Raw genomic sequence first — 15,414 nt, forward strand, 5'->3', positions numbered from 1 at the left:
GGTGCTCGATAGGGAGGGGCGGGGCCTCTGGAGGCTCCGCCCATTTTCCCTCGGGTCGCTGCTCGCCCTCCTTCTTTTACTCCTTCTCTCTCTCTCTTTTTCCTCCTCTCTCCTTTCTTTCCTTGCTTCTTCCCTTCCTTTCCTCCCTCCCCTCCGTTCCCCACGTTCGCACGGCCTGTGCGATACTTACGGGCCGTGTTGTCCCTCCTGCCCTTACGGGACAAGCGCCGGGCACCTTGTGCGCCCTCTTTCCTTAGAGGTTTGATCCCTTTGGAGCTTGCGGGATTCGCTGCAGCTCGGTCTGGGCTGTGGGTTGGCTCTCCGCAAGGTCGTTTTGGGTTATTTTTTAAATTTTCTTTGTGGGGAAGGAGAGGTCAGAGATTTTTATTCGTTTACCTAGAAGTCTCATCTTAAAACCCAGAAAATTTACTGTTAGTGTAATTTTTCTTCATCTAGTACGATTAGCACGTTCTAAGCATATCGTGTTTCCTGCCCGATAATGTTGTTTAGAAAGTGTGTGTTACTGTTCATCACAGAATCACAGAATTCCGTGGTTTGGAGGGGACCTCAGACACCATCTAGTTCCAATCCTTCTGCCATGAGCAGGGACACCTTTCACTAGACCAGGTTGCTCAGAGCCCCATCCAGGATGGCCTTGAACGCTTCCAAGGATATGTTAGTGGGTGATGTATGAGCAGATACATCTTATTTTTAAGTGCTAACAGATGTTAAAACAAGTGGCAAAGAAAATGTCAGCAATCTACTCCAAAAGTATCTGTTCATGGTGGTGTGGTTTGGATTTCCCCCACCCCGATGTCCCTGAGGTTAATGATAATTGTTGATGGGAAATAATCATTAAAAAAAAACAAACAACAGGCTAAAACCTTTTTGCCAGTTGCATAAACCAGGGTGATTTGTCCAAGTCCCTTGTTCCAGCACAGGAAAACATCCCTGTGTCCTTAAACGGGTTTCTGATCTAGAAACAGCTTGAAGTGCTTATCATGAGTGCTCTGCATTGCCATAACCCACCCTTTCAGGGGTGATGTTAAGGCTCCATTAGATATGACGCAGGATGGTAATGGATGTAAATTTATTAATGAGCTTGCAGGAGAATGGCAGAGAGATCCCTTAGATCCCTTAGGTTTGGGTTTTGATGTTACTTGAGGTGTTGCATACAGCTCTTGGTGAATAGTGCTGTGCTTCTGTTCATTTCAGCGCAATCTGTGTATAATCCATACAGTCAGTGTGACAAGCTCTTGGGGAGTTCTTTTCTACAGAGAAATAAATAGGAATTTAAAAAGCCCTTCCAGACTGTTGTAGTTTTTAGCATTTAGTACTTCTAAGTGTCTGAAATTTATTAACCCCCTTGCTGTAATATTCTAGCTAACTACATCAAGAATAAAGTGTCTATTATGTTGAAGTAGGGAACTTTACATTCCTTGTCCTAGGGATCTCATTTCTTGCTTGGAGAAAATAAGTTTTCTTTAGTCTTCCCGCATCTGAAATGGAACATAGGAATAGCTGCCTTCAAGTCTTAATACTCCACATGCAACTTTGTCATTGTTCTGTCTTAGTTAAGGTGTATTCAGGGGTAGGAAGGCATATTTTGTAGTTTGGATTGGTGGGGTTTTTCCCCAAAGTGAGGATTTCACAGTGAAATCCCTGGTGTGATTGTAGTTATGTGAGGAAGAAAGTTCTTTTTCCGTAGGGCAGATTATTTCCATTTCTATATGTGCACGTCTACACTGGAATATATTGAACTGGAATTGCAATAACTACGTTCCAGCTTCAGAACTGCATGGCTGGATTCTGCAGATGTCCTTAAAGCAAAGCTGACATGCACAAGCACTGCATCTAACTCTTTGGGGTTCTCATTCCCACTGTACCCTTCAGGCACTCTTCCCAGTAAGTTTTAGCTGTATTTTCTTACAGAAAAGATTTGCATATTTCCCGAGTAACCAGTGCTGTTTCTTATGGGCAGCTTTTAAACTAATATGGAAGATGCTGCTGTTCACCAATAAATACCACCAAATGCTAATTTACTTTCCTTCTGTAAAGCTTGGTGTCATGTAGCTAGCCTCAAAATGCCAAAATATATTATGATATTTCCCTTCAGTTTATGGTAGTACAGTGTAACACAATCTACCAAGCTTGTCTCTGAACCAATGTATCTGATTACATTGAATCAGTGAATGATTCACTACCCTTACAACTAGTCATGGTTTGCTATGTGCATCAACTCCTGCTGTTCCCTAGAGCCTCATGGATCATAGTTTTCAAATTTTTGCTCAAAAAAGAAAAAATTAAAAGTGTATCAATTGGGCCCACAGTTAGGCTGGAAGTACCTTATGGAGTAGGAAGTTTTACTTAGGCTGCATCCCCAGAGATAGAGGTGTTCAGGGGTGACTGCTCTCCAAATAAGGTTTACATCTTCTGCATGCCAGAAGGGTAAGGATGCAGGTTGAGTTTAGAAAAAGGAAGGATATGACTCCTTTACTGTCCATACTTACCCTTCTCATCCCAACCATCCCTCACCTTTTGGGCTTGATATCAGGGTTGAAGGCATGGAGGTATAGTAGAGTGAAACAGTCTGATGATGGCAGCAACAGCAAGTCTGCAAAGCTGAATAGCAGCAGGGATCCAGTGCTTCCTGCTTCCAGTTTTTTTTAGACTGCAGTAAAAAATGGGGAATGACTGCTTTCGTGGGGAAGCTGCTGGGAAATGGAGGATTTATATAGTATTACCCAAGTAAGGAGTGGTGATCCAGTAAGTTGGCTCATGCAGTAAGTTGGCTCAAATATATCCAAGGAGTTTCTAGTTTATTCTGTCCTGTTACTAGCGGATAATGTACTAGGAAAAAAATTATTTAGGTTTCATCAGTAAAATGCTGTGACAGTTGTCAACTATTAGGGAAGAATTTTTGGAAAAGATAAATGTGACTTCAGTGGATAAGAAGAAAGTGAAAACAACACTTAATACCTGAATGAAGTAGGTCTGACCAAAAATATCTGGAATGTATAATTTGGTCCTTAGTGTTGTTTATTATTAATTGTGCATTAAAAAAGCACAGAAGGCATCTCTTTTTCTTATCTAATGAGGAATTCCACATATACATCAGAGACTGAGATCTGTAAATTCAAAACCATGAGATCACAGCATTTAGAGCTATCAGTTCACTACCTACAAGGAATATTTCCTTTGATAATTAATTAAGGTGTGTTTAAATAGAGAACATGATTTGGTATTTTTTCCTTGTCTAGTTCCTGTGATACTAAGTAAACAAAAGATAATGAAGATGTCCCAGTTTCTTCCAGAAGCAGCTTTGTGTGGGATTCTGACAAGAAAATAACAACTAATTTTTTACTAAACACATTGTTTTATAATAATAAATAAAAAGTTCTTGCCACATGCTAAAACAGTAATGTAAATCAATACATATGGTGAGTTGTTATGTGTGTTAATAGTAACATGATACTTAGCCCTGTTTAATAAATATTTGTAGAGAAAATATATTTTAAATAAGCAAATTTATTATTGTTTCCTACAGAAATAGGAAATAGTGCAGAATAAAATGATGCAATTATTCTGATATAATACTAATAATTGAAGAATGTGATGTAAGTTACTTCATCTATGCTGCTGTGCCCTTAATTGTTAATAGCTTACCATCAGTCAATTCGTTGTAAGTGCTAGGAAGATAGGCAGAAATGCAGACCTTATGCAATCAATGCAAGAAGAAGATTTCTTTAAAAGAAGGATTGTGATCCTTGGTGTTACACATTAATTGGTGATATGACCTTGTAGGTGATCCCTGCCTTGCTTCCATCCAGTCTCTCTCTTCGCTGGAGGAAGCAGGGAATGATTAATGATTCTTGCCAGCTACAGCCTGACAGGATCACAGTGCTGGGGCAGACTCTATGTGAAGGTGCTGAGATGCCCTATTTTGGCTGCTGGGGGCTATACTTTTTCATAGGAATAGGTCCACCCTTCAGTGCAGTGGAAGGGTCAGCTTCCCAAACAGTAGGAGCATATTCCTCATATCCACTCTGCCATCTTTATTCTCTTTCTCACCCGCAAGGAACAGAACTTATTTAGACTGGCTATTCTGGTCTCTGGAGGCACACAAGGAAAGCAGGGGATGAGTGATGGCTGTTTGCATGAGGTGGGAACGGCCAGATGGTTGCTGGAGAGAAAGAAAGAGGAGTGAGTGCTGGGTGGTAAGGTTTGACATTCCAAATCAGAATACGAGTTTGGACCAAACTGAAAATTATTTTAAGGAAAATAAATTTAGTTTCATGTTAGTTGTTTTGTACATTTCTTAGCAGTGACTAACTCTTGAGTCAATTCCTATAGTTATGTATAGATAAAATGTATTTTTACACATTTTTGTCCTCTCTAGCATGAAAATTTCACAGGTTTCTGTTATCTAGGTGAAGGCTGCTCATGAAGTTTGCTTCCTGTTTCACAGTTCAGTAGGATCTCTTGGCTTTTTCTTTTATTAGAGGACAAGACATCTGGCAGAAAGGATGTCTTGGAACTGATCATAGAACTCTACTACCAGAGCTCAAAGAATGATTTTTGAAAACACAATATATGATGATAATTCTGTTAACTTGACACTAGTGGAAAAAAGAATATCACAGTGACAAAAATTGCAGCTTCTCTTTCTCATAAAAAAATAAGAATTCTTCAAGGGTATTACTTCGTTTTAAAATCATACTTAACTTTGTAAAATAGGAGTTACACCTATGAGTTTGAAGTTGTGATTTAATGTTTATCCTCTAACGGCTTTTGTGAAATTTAACATTTAGCCTACCCTGGTGGTGAAGCGTGTTGCAACTTTAACATTTCTAGCCTGCCCAGCTGTGTTTTGTAAATACGAGGGTCTGCAGTCAGGCACAGAATTTTTATGGGTGTTGCCATGAAAAGAAAATTTTCAGTGAGTTTTATGGGCATGAATTAAATTGAATACTAAATATAAATTCTAGTGCTAAACATGCCAGCAATTAAACTCTCTCATTTCACCACTACTACTAATAGTAGTGGTTTTCTACCATGAATATTATGGAAGTTCATAATTCTCAGTTACTGTTTTCCTATATCCAGTATACTGCTTTTGCATACTTAGTACTGAGTGTATTAATGTAGTGTATAATTACTGAAAAAAGGTAGTTAAGTTGGCAGATATTTTACTGTATTTGTACTGCTCCATTTGATTTTAATATTGTGAATCAAATGTTGAATCTAAAAGTGTAATGCTAATCCATACAAAACCCAGAATACCATTTTTGTTTCTTTAAACTGGATTCAAAGAAAAGTGTAATTTCCTCTTCTAAGTTTCAATTATGGTGGCTTCAAAGGAGATGCTGTTCTTTTAAGATAGCCTAAAGACCTTTTCATATTTTATGGGATAATTTTAATTGATTGAATGGACTAAAAATGTAAGAGCTTGGGGGGAAAAATACCAAGTGATTGAACAGATTTACCCAGAAACTCCTTGGATTATTTCTGTCTAGTGGTTTTAGCTTTTCTTGTTCTTTAGGTGTTTTAGTCTGTACAAATTCTGTAAGTGTTCCTTGTGCTGGCCACTTGTTATTTTAGATGTAGAGATCTTTCACAGGTCATGCTTCTGAAATTTTCATCCTGAAATTTTGTGTTGCAGTTCTCCAAAATTCATGCAATGTGTACCAGTGGTGAGCAGATGCTTAAACCAGTGGTTTTAAGCAGTCAGGTTTTGAAAGGTTGCTGGAGGAAACAAATTTCAACTTTCCAGCTGAAAGAGGAAGTGATGAACATGTGGAGTTCTTTGCTGATTCAGTAAATTAGTGTGACTGATATACTAGGATGTATATTTAAATTCATGTTTCTTCACAAAGATAATTAAGAACTAATTTTTTGGCAGCGGCTTTTACAAATGTACCTTTAAATGTGCCAGAACTTGTATACACCACCAAAAAGCAGTAGAGAAGGCACAATAGTTTTACCCGCATAATTCATTTTGTGCTGCAATTTTATATCAATTTTTATATTTTATTTGGTCTATGATCAAATTAGCTTGCAGTTTTCTATGGCAAACTTTCTTCTTTTGGTTGCTTGTTTCTTATAAATCCTTTAGGAAGTAAGTTTTTAATGTTATTTCAGTCAAACTTCATAGACATCTAAAAGATACACAAACATGTCAAAGAAGTTTGCAGTTAGTGGGTATCATTAGGACAGTCAGTTGTTGGTGGATATTTTGACAGGGTAATTACATTTGGTGGGTTTTAGTACTTACATGCAAGGATTTCACCACTCTTAAAATTGCCTTACATTGATGGAAGCAGTTTTATCCTATTTTAAGGGAGGGGTAGGACAAAGGCTATCTTTGGCCTTATATGTATTGGGGCTTCCATTAAACTATCTGCTCTAATTTTAATTAAAGTAGCATGACTTATGTTTAGGCAAGGAAACACAACAGATTTGGGAATGGTGGTCAGAACTTGTTTGGTCCTGTGCTATCAAATACGTAACTTTTCCTCCATCTGTGAAGCATACAGTATTTTTAATGTTGTATCTGTGTTATTATTCAGTTAATTTTTATTATATTTGGCAGGTAAGTTGAAAACATCAGTCAGTGTATTTCTTAAGGTATGAAGGTTTTCTTTGTGATATTCTCAAGATGTAGGATTGCTGAAAATTGCTGCTAGTAGATGCTACAGATTGACCTAAATGAAGCCTGTTTTAGAAAATATATGTGAATTTAATTTTAAATTCTAAGGATGTCTATACATTTTTCTAGAAGGGCAGTGTTTCACATAAGCTTTCTTCTAAGGCTGTTGGGCTAGGTAAATCAGCATAGAAGACAAGGCAAATACTGTGAACTTTTGGGTCCTGCTGCTGTTCCAGTAATTGGCATTTTAATGGATGACAGATTTCTGCTTTCTCGGCAGAGACCAGCAGCTGCCCCATGGTGGGTGGTGCTGCACCTTGCCTTGCATGTATTTGTGAATGTTTTCTGTGTTCACATGCGTGACATTTTGCAACATCTCAGCCCTGGAGGTGGTGATGTTAATCATAATTAATAATCTGCTGAGCTTGTAAATATTAAAATTGACTTTCCCCTTTGGGTATTGAATGAATCTGGGGCAGACATGGAAAACAGAACTTGTTAATCCCATCTCTACACATGGTACTGAAAAAAGTAACTAAAAATTCAGAAATTTGCTGAAAGGCTAAATCCTTTATGTGGTGTTGATAAAGAGTTGTCACTGGCATTAATGGAAATATGTTTGGGAAGAAGAGATCTTATAGCCCTGCTCTTTTATGGAAACTTAACATACCATGCTAAAAATAAAAATTTTCTTTTCCATATAACATGAGTTTGAAAGACATTGACATCTATTCCCTCAGGTTCCTGCTGCAGACATAACATGGATCAGCAAAACAATTATTTTGTTGGCATGTCTCAAAACAGATCTCAAAATAAAACAAGCTACATCAGAAAAAAAACCTTTTGGTGGGTAGAACTGCATCTACAACAAGGCTGTGCTAAAAACTGCTGTGCTGGGAGCACAGAAATGTTACACATCAATCCATTATTGTTAAGTTGGGAAAACATTTGTGTGCAGCCCAGTCTGTGCTTGATTTTCCTCAAATTTGGCTTAATAAAGCAACCAGTGAAGGCTGATTTCCAGGTCAATAGCCATTGATGTTAGCTTGCTAATAAACAGGACTCTTAAGCCAAAAGCAAAGGTGATGCAGATAGACATAGTTATCAAATAATCACTAAGAATAATCAGCTGATAGACACAGTTATTAAATAATCACTAAAAATAATAACAGAAGCTGTTATATAAACAATGTTTCTGGATCAAAGTATTTTTTCACTTTTCCTTTTTGTTGTTATGGTAGAACGGGTTTTATCTCAGCCACCATAGTTCCATTTAATATTCACTAGAAGCTGAACATGTTTTGCCATTGTTGCACTGGAACATGCAGGGTTTTAAACATGGAAAGAATCATACATGGAAATTTATCATCTCTGTTGTGTATCACACTGTGAAGAAATCCAAGCAAAGCTGTTCTTTACTTCCCCTTATGGTACAGAGTTGTCAGTTCAAGTGACATCCTGTAATCTTTTCATCTGTATTCAATACATGGTGGCAAAAATTCAATGTAAAGCATAAGAAAGTTAATTTTCACAGTTCAAGCCCTGGAGGTTTGTATGTCATTAATATACTTTCAGAAATTGCTTATTTCTGGGAATGATAAAGTCATAGAATTGAATAGTCTGCCTTTGGTAAGGTGAACTGGATTGTTTGTACTGATCTCCCAGTGACTTCTGCAAAGTTAATGCAGTTTGAAAATTCTATGAATAAAATAATCACAATTCACCCAATTCAGTGAAGAAGCGTGGTGCTTCTAATTGATTTTTTTCTGTATCCAGTGTGAAAGATGGTATCTCAATACTGGATTAAAAAGCCACACTGTCTGGACTCAGCATGCAGTTCTCCATGCAGCACCCGTGCTCTGCCGTTCCCTCTGTGTTAAGCACGTTCATGCAGCTGTCAGAGCGTGGCAAGGGTCTGTCCCTGTGGCACTCTGTATTTGAGGGTGGCAGCAGGTGGCTCTCGAAGGGCAAACCAGCAGACACCAGTGAAGTGACATTTGTAGAGGGGCACACACCAGTCCTGGTTTCGCTGTAATTGGCGTGGGTGTGAAAGATAATGGTGGTGCAGCAGCAGTGGCACCTGCTGCACATGTCAGCTGTGTGTGTTCCCAAGAGTTCCACAGAGCTTGAACTCTACTGCTGGCAGGAGCCTCACAATGCCTTGCTGCATCTCCACTGCTGCTGTTGAATTTGCCAGGTGAATTACTGCTGTTACAGAAAGGTCAGTGCACCATAGCACTCATTTCTGGTGTGTGGGCACTCCCAGATTTGTTGCCGCTGTTAAATCCAAAGCAAAGAGTCTTTGCTAATTGCTGTTTACCCTTGCCATTTCTAGTATCTTAGCATGTGTTAGCTAAGACACTCTTAAAAAAAAAAACCCACAAAACACAAAATTGGAGTTTTTACAGGCTTAGTTGTATTTTATTGGGTATTGGAACTGAGTGTGCAGAGCTCTGGCCTCTCTGGAAAGCTAGATTCTGTTCTCTGATGTTTGATCTGTCACAGGTAGTCTGCAAATGCCCTTGAAAGAACAGCAGAAATGCTTAAAACTGTAAAATATTTTGTGCCAAATCCATTGGTTTTTCCTTCTACTTCATTTTGCATTTTTTACTCTGAATAGCACTTGCTTTTTAAACAGTATTTGTAGTACATTCAGCTCAACCAGTCATGGGTTTAGGGTGTTTGGTTTTTTCCCCTGATTCCACTAAATTGACAGCTGTTCTCAAGCTGGCTGCATTCAGGTACTGGAGCGTGACTGAAGGATGCTGTAGTTTAAAATCTCTGATCAGGGGAATTTGTCATTAAATAGATCCAGCCCAGGAACTGATTAAAGTATAATAATTAGTATTAATTTGCTAAATCATAATCGCTATATGACTTGCTGCAGACCTTTGGGGACTAGACAGCTCTTTGAAGGACTTGTTGGAAAATGTGAACTGTGAAAAAACTTGTTTGTCCCAAGGACAAACAAAACCAGTGGCAATACTATGTTTATAGGGATTGTTAAGAAAGTAAACTGCATATCTTTTGTTGTATTTTTCTGCCTTCCTCTGTTACGTAGTAAAACTTTCTGTTCTGCTGTTCTGTTTTACAAGCATTAGTGCTGGTAAAAGTGAGAATTTGGAAAGGTGGACAAGAGCAAAGAAGGGGTAGGGTTATCACACCAGGAATAATTCTAAGGCCAGTCTAAGCAATGGTGGGTATTATATATGTTGCACACTGTGGTGGTTTTCAGAAGTATAGGAGGATTCAATATGTTAGCAAGACAGCTGTAGTATTAATTTAAATTCTCAGTAATTCTGTTCTTATCAAAAGCTACCATATTTTAATTTGGACTGGAAAGTTTTGTTTCAGAGGTTGGTACTTATTTTTTTATTTTTTTTTAAAGAAGCACTGACCAAATTCTTCAAACTATTTCTGAGAATTCAGCTAGCAAGAAAATATCTCTTTTCTGTATTAATGAATGTTTTGGTAATCAGGCAAACCTTTTTAGTGCTACTTGTAATTTAGAGGGGAAACCTAAATTTGGCTGAAGACCTCCCAGATTGCCTTGATTGTGTGTGGCTAATAATCTGCAGAAATTTTTGTGAGAACTGAGTGTGGGAGAAATAGAAGGTGGTGAGGGAAACCTGGGAAACAGTGAGCAGCCAAGAGGTGAGGTTAGATGAGACACTGGGTGTGGAGAACAGGAATGGTGAAACTAGGGCTGCACAGGTCTAGGTTGTGAACACCTGCTTGGTGAGGAAAAGATTGTGAGATAGAGGAGGTGCAGTCCTGATTGTGGAGGAACTGGACTGCAGGAAAGAGGATGAGGAAGCAAATGGAGAGAGCCTGGGGAAGAGTGTGACTAAACCATGGAGTGGGAAACTAATATTCTGGCCTTGAGTACTATTACTGGAGGTATTGGATTACTTTTTGCTGATAAGACCATGGCAACCAAGAGCCAGATTTACTGAGGGTAAAAACAGAGAATCCTCAACAGTGGAGTAGCACGTTGTCAAGAAGTTTGGAGAATGAGAAATTATTCTCAGGGTGGGCAGTAGCAGTTGCAGTGCAGGTGGCTGATTAGTCAAGATACTCCTGCAGAAGGCTGGTCTGGGTGCAGTGCCCATCTGCCTCATGGTGCAGAGTTCAGGCCTTCTGCTTGTTACTTGAGAAAGCTGCCAAGCAAAGCAATTAAACAGCTTGTAAGCTGGACAGTTATTTGTAAGAATGCCTCATATATTTGGCTGTGATCATGATGTAGGGCATTGCTTTGAAAGTGCTTCATTGTCAGTTGATTCAGCCAGGGAAGGACATGTGGGAGGCCTTGCTGGGATATCTCTGAAGGATAGAATGAGCCACATTGGGGGGAGACACGTGTGGGGCATAGTTTGTGTACCCTCTGTATAGGTATTGGTTGTTACCCTATAACAAAGATCTGCACCCAGACTTTTCTTGCAGTCTTTTCTTGCTTTGGAGCAGTAGTGGGATGTAAATTGTCACAGCCTGCCTCTCCAGGGAAGTAGGATGTTACAGCAAAATAGGAGTGTGAAGGTATAGCCAGTGCAAGAGGCAGCACCATGGGACAGGGGCTTTTCTTAGGCAGTTCTGGTCCATCTCTTTTCAATGTGCTCTCTTCTGGAGCAAAGCTTTCAACCATCCATCCCCTTCCAGGGATCCAATTTTTGTTTTTCCCAGAATGTTGTCTCTTGGAAACAGCCTGTGAATTGCATCCTGATGGAGCTCCACAGAATTTTGTAGGCTAGGTGCTGTAATACTCTTTTTCCTGAAGTGAACCAAACTGGAAAGCACGTGCTGCCACATATCTGGAGATTGTATCTTCATATGATTACAAGACTTTATCATAATGGGATTGGAAACCTTGTTTTTGATATTTCTAAAATATCTGGGGTATTATTTAATTATTTATTTTAAGGCTGGCTCCCTACTGATTAGATTATTGAAGAGCTGGAATACCTTCAGTAATAGGGAGTATTCTGGATACAGCTGCATATTCTAAATGTGAGCTGGCTCCTCCAAGAGCCTGCTCAGATATGGATGTGGTCTGTAGCTCACTGATTGTCGAGAGCTAAGTAGTTTTGTCTGTTTGTATATCACTCCTGAGCTGGAATGGACTCTGAGAGGGGAACTTGAAATGCTTTGGATGATGCTGTAACTGGCAGGCTTTATCCATCTGCAGGTAAATGAGAGACCACACAAAGGTGGTTTTGTTACTTTTAGAGGTGATCTGATGCTGGCATGATTTGAAAAATGTACAGCTTGCTCCTGTGTGAATTCAACTGTATGATTATATACCTTCCTTTGAAGTAAATTTTCCAGCATTCTCATGGCATCACATATCCTGTAAAGGATATAAATCTGATGTTTAGGAGCTGAATTCTGTTAAGTGATTTGTATTTTATTTTATCAAAAATTCTGTGAAGTCCCTTCTTGAGTGTTTAATTTTTGCCAATTATGAAGAGTGTGTGACTCACAGGGGAGTTACTTAATGCTGTATTTTTGTGATTACTTGTGACTTGTGAAATTTTGAACTTGCTTTGCCTGTCTACATGAAGTACTTCCCTATTCCTTCTCCTTTTATGGCTGTGTTGCCTTATGAAAGAAAGGAAAGGGCACTGATTTTATACCTGGCCACTGCTTATTAAATGAAACAGACTGAAATGCTGCCATGCAGTTAAATGTCAAAATTACATCAGAGGCCATCTAAGAAGTGTTCAAATGAAAACTGTGATTTGTATTAAGCTTTTTGGTATGTTGTAAAAAATGCCATAGGTACAGAACTTAGATGTGACACAGACCTTTTATAGTCTTGGTAAATAAGTTCTTACTCGATCTTTTCATCTTATTCAAGTCTCAACAGTTATATGAGTACCACTCATGGTTTCTGAAGTGTTTTGACATTCTTAGCCCACAAGTGATACTTTTTATTCTTTCTTCTTATGGTTTCTTACTTTCCAAAATGGAGCTGTGTTTGCTGCCAGGATATTTTTTGTCCAAATATGGTGTGCCTCATTTCTGCAAGAATGAGGTCCTTCACACATGTCCAAATCTTTTGGACTGAAGGTCTGTGATGAGTGAGGTGCTGCTGTGCTCTCTGTCCTGCTTTGGGGTAATTGTGGTAGAGCAGGTATTGGTAGCTGAGTGAGTGTCCTTACTCTGCCTCCATCCTTTGATTAGTGACTTTTTATGACTATTTTCAATGTAACACCCATTTTTTCAGAGGGTGTCTGTTTGTGGCAAAAATGGAATGACCGGGGACACCCACTGTGCTTCAGGTGTGGTCTTGCATAATACTTGTTGCAGAAAAATTCCACATCCTTCATTCCACCCAGAAGCTTTACAAAATAACATACGTGCATGCAATCACCTGCTCTAATTTGCTTCTGCTGTTGCAATTGGTTACAAGGCACAAAGTCACAGTACAGACACTATGCAAAACAGAAATAATGGAGCCTTCTGTGCTGAATGAAAGAGCTGTGGATTTGGTCTTTCAGACTGTGCCTCTCTTTAGTGTTCTCATGCCCACTTAGATATACACTGTTGAAAATGAGATCTATTAAAGCTGGCTATCATATCTCTCTGTCTTCCCTTTTTTGTGTTTTTTCCAAACCTCATATTTACTTACCAAATATGCAGCTCAGACTGAATTTTTTAGGAAAGAGTTCAGTTATTTTCGAAAATGAGGTTTGAAAAACCATATTATTTTGCCTGTGCAACATATTCCTTTCTTTCCCCAACCCCCTTTCCTCTGCTTAGTCTATGGTCTAGAAAGGTGGTGATGGCATGATGGCTAGGAGATTTTGTGTTAATGAAGTACCATCTTTCCATGTGTAAAATCTCTTATAATTTAGTCTTTCCTTGGGGGATAGAAGAAAGGTCACAATTCTGCCCATGTTCAGTGAAGGCTTCTATTTGACATTCAGTTATTCTGAAGGCTTGACTCAGTGTTGAGCAGGAAGATGCTTCAAGAAACTGCATTTTGGGAGTACTGAAAAAAGTAGCTGGGTCTAAGAAGGTGCTTGAACTGCGAGAAGCTCTCTGATGCTGTCATGTAAGAGCATTTGTAGCTCCTGTGGAGGAAGGGTCAAATGTGAAGTGAATGAGAAGTGGTGGGAGTCAAGGGGCCTGCTGTTGGCAGGGAGGTAAGAAGGGACTTCTTGTGATACTGGGGAGAGACTGAGAGTCAGTGGAAGAAATGGGGACAAGGTGAAAAGATTAGGTAGGTAATCACAAGGTAACAAAAAACAGCAGCAGAGAACATTCAGGAAGCTGTGGGAACTGGTAACAAGTCAGTTAGAAGAAACAGAGGAAGAAGAGAATTTCATCTGCAGGGAAATTGTGTGCATCAGGAAAATAGGAACTGCCCAAATAAAAAACAAGATGAGGGGGCAGTTGGAAACTGAGCTTGAGTCACAGACACCAAAGCAGATGAAGGTCAGATTGGCTATGATACACTGAGGGTGAAGCCGAGTAGTAAGTCAAGACAAGAGCTATGGGAGTACTGACACTGAGTGGTAAAGAAATAAAATCTTGAAGTTATAAATACTAAGAAATAATTGAAATCTGAGAAGATGAAGCTGCGTGTGCAGTATGACAAACAGAGACAAAGAGAGCAGTTGAACTCCTGACATTGTGGTTCTGCCACTTCTCTGTTCTTCATTGTTAGTGCTTGTTGAGCTCTTCCAAAGGCCATCTCAGCAGCAGAAGCCTGTTGGAGCAGCTAGCAACTTGAATCATCACAAAAAGCAAACTGCTACAAGTGGAAGCAGAGGGGAGTTAATGGGGGGAGTAGTGTGACCTTCCTCATGTGGCAGCAGTGAGTTATTGAATCTCCTGACAAATGAGAACTGCACAGGGGAAGAGAAGCGGTTTGAGGGAAGGGCACTGCTGCAGAGGAGAGGCAGGACTGGAGCAGTAACAGATTGGGAAGAAAAAGTCTGAGAGGGAGGAGTTGGCAGAAGAGCAAGCCGTTAGAAATGTTCCTTCTTAAAATGCCTAGAAGGTCCATGATTTTTTCAGTGTTGCCTTTTATTGCTGTCAGAAGAAAATGGTAAAAGCCATAGGAAATATAAAGATGTATATGGCAGTAGAACATTAACATCCATTAGTAAAAGTGGAAGAGGTTTTTTCAGTAGGCTTAAAAGCTCTCTTCTGCTGATAGGTCTTGATGTAATTTGAGCATCATAGAATTTCTCCCTTATTTAAAGGCCTAGGAAATTATACATATAGGAAAGTAAAGCTTTCTTGAAGCTGTAAAATAAAAAAAATAAGGAACATGAGTAAAGTCTCAATTTGTTGCATTTGCAAATACATCCTTATTGCCTTAATTTTTAGCCAGTGCCTCCGCTTTAGCCAGAATAAGGAATGAACAGTATTAAATAAAGATTTCATTAATATTTTCTCATCATAATGCTGTGTCTTACTGTGCCCTATTCAAATTCTGATCTGAGTTACTGGTAATTTCCATAAGCACTGTGAGTGATCTCCTGTAGGGGGATACTGTTGCATACATACTCTAAAATTTTACTCTGATCTGCAAACAGAGAGCTGAAGGATGAGAATTCAAAATAAAATTTAAAAAATTCCAACCCCAAAAAAACTGAACAAACCACCCTCCCCAAAACACACTTAGCTGGACTCATCTATAATTATTAACTGGGCAGAGTGCAACACCATGTCCTATTTTTTCTGTATGCTACTAATCTGTAAATAAAAGCCCAGTAGCTGAGTGATACTGCTGAAGAGGGTTGTGGAATGTATCC

General features: G+C 39.1%; 1 protein-coding gene across 6 annotated transcripts in view; it reads left to right on the forward strand.

The window, feature by feature from the left end:
• Positions 1-15,414, forward strand: part of RALBP1 (ralA binding protein 1) — a 33,060-nt gene that overhangs the window by 541 nt on the left and 17,105 nt on the right. The window contains exon 1 of one of the 6 annotated variants that reach the window (XM_086892228.1): positions 36-328. The exons of 4 other annotated variants lie outside the window; for them this stretch is intronic. The gene's annotated coding sequence lies outside the window, so the exon portion shown is untranslated. Of the gene's footprint in view, positions 1-35; positions 329-15,414 lie in introns of those variants that run through there. One more of the 6 variants, XM_086892208.1, reaches the window with a different exon arrangement.

Source organism: Cyanistes caeruleus, chromosome 1 (assembly GCF_971803275.1).
Source record: "Cyanistes caeruleus chromosome 1, bCyaCae1.hap1.1, whole genome shotgun sequence".
In the NCBI taxonomy this organism is placed as follows: Eukaryota; Metazoa; Chordata; class Aves; order Passeriformes; family Paridae; genus Cyanistes; species Cyanistes caeruleus.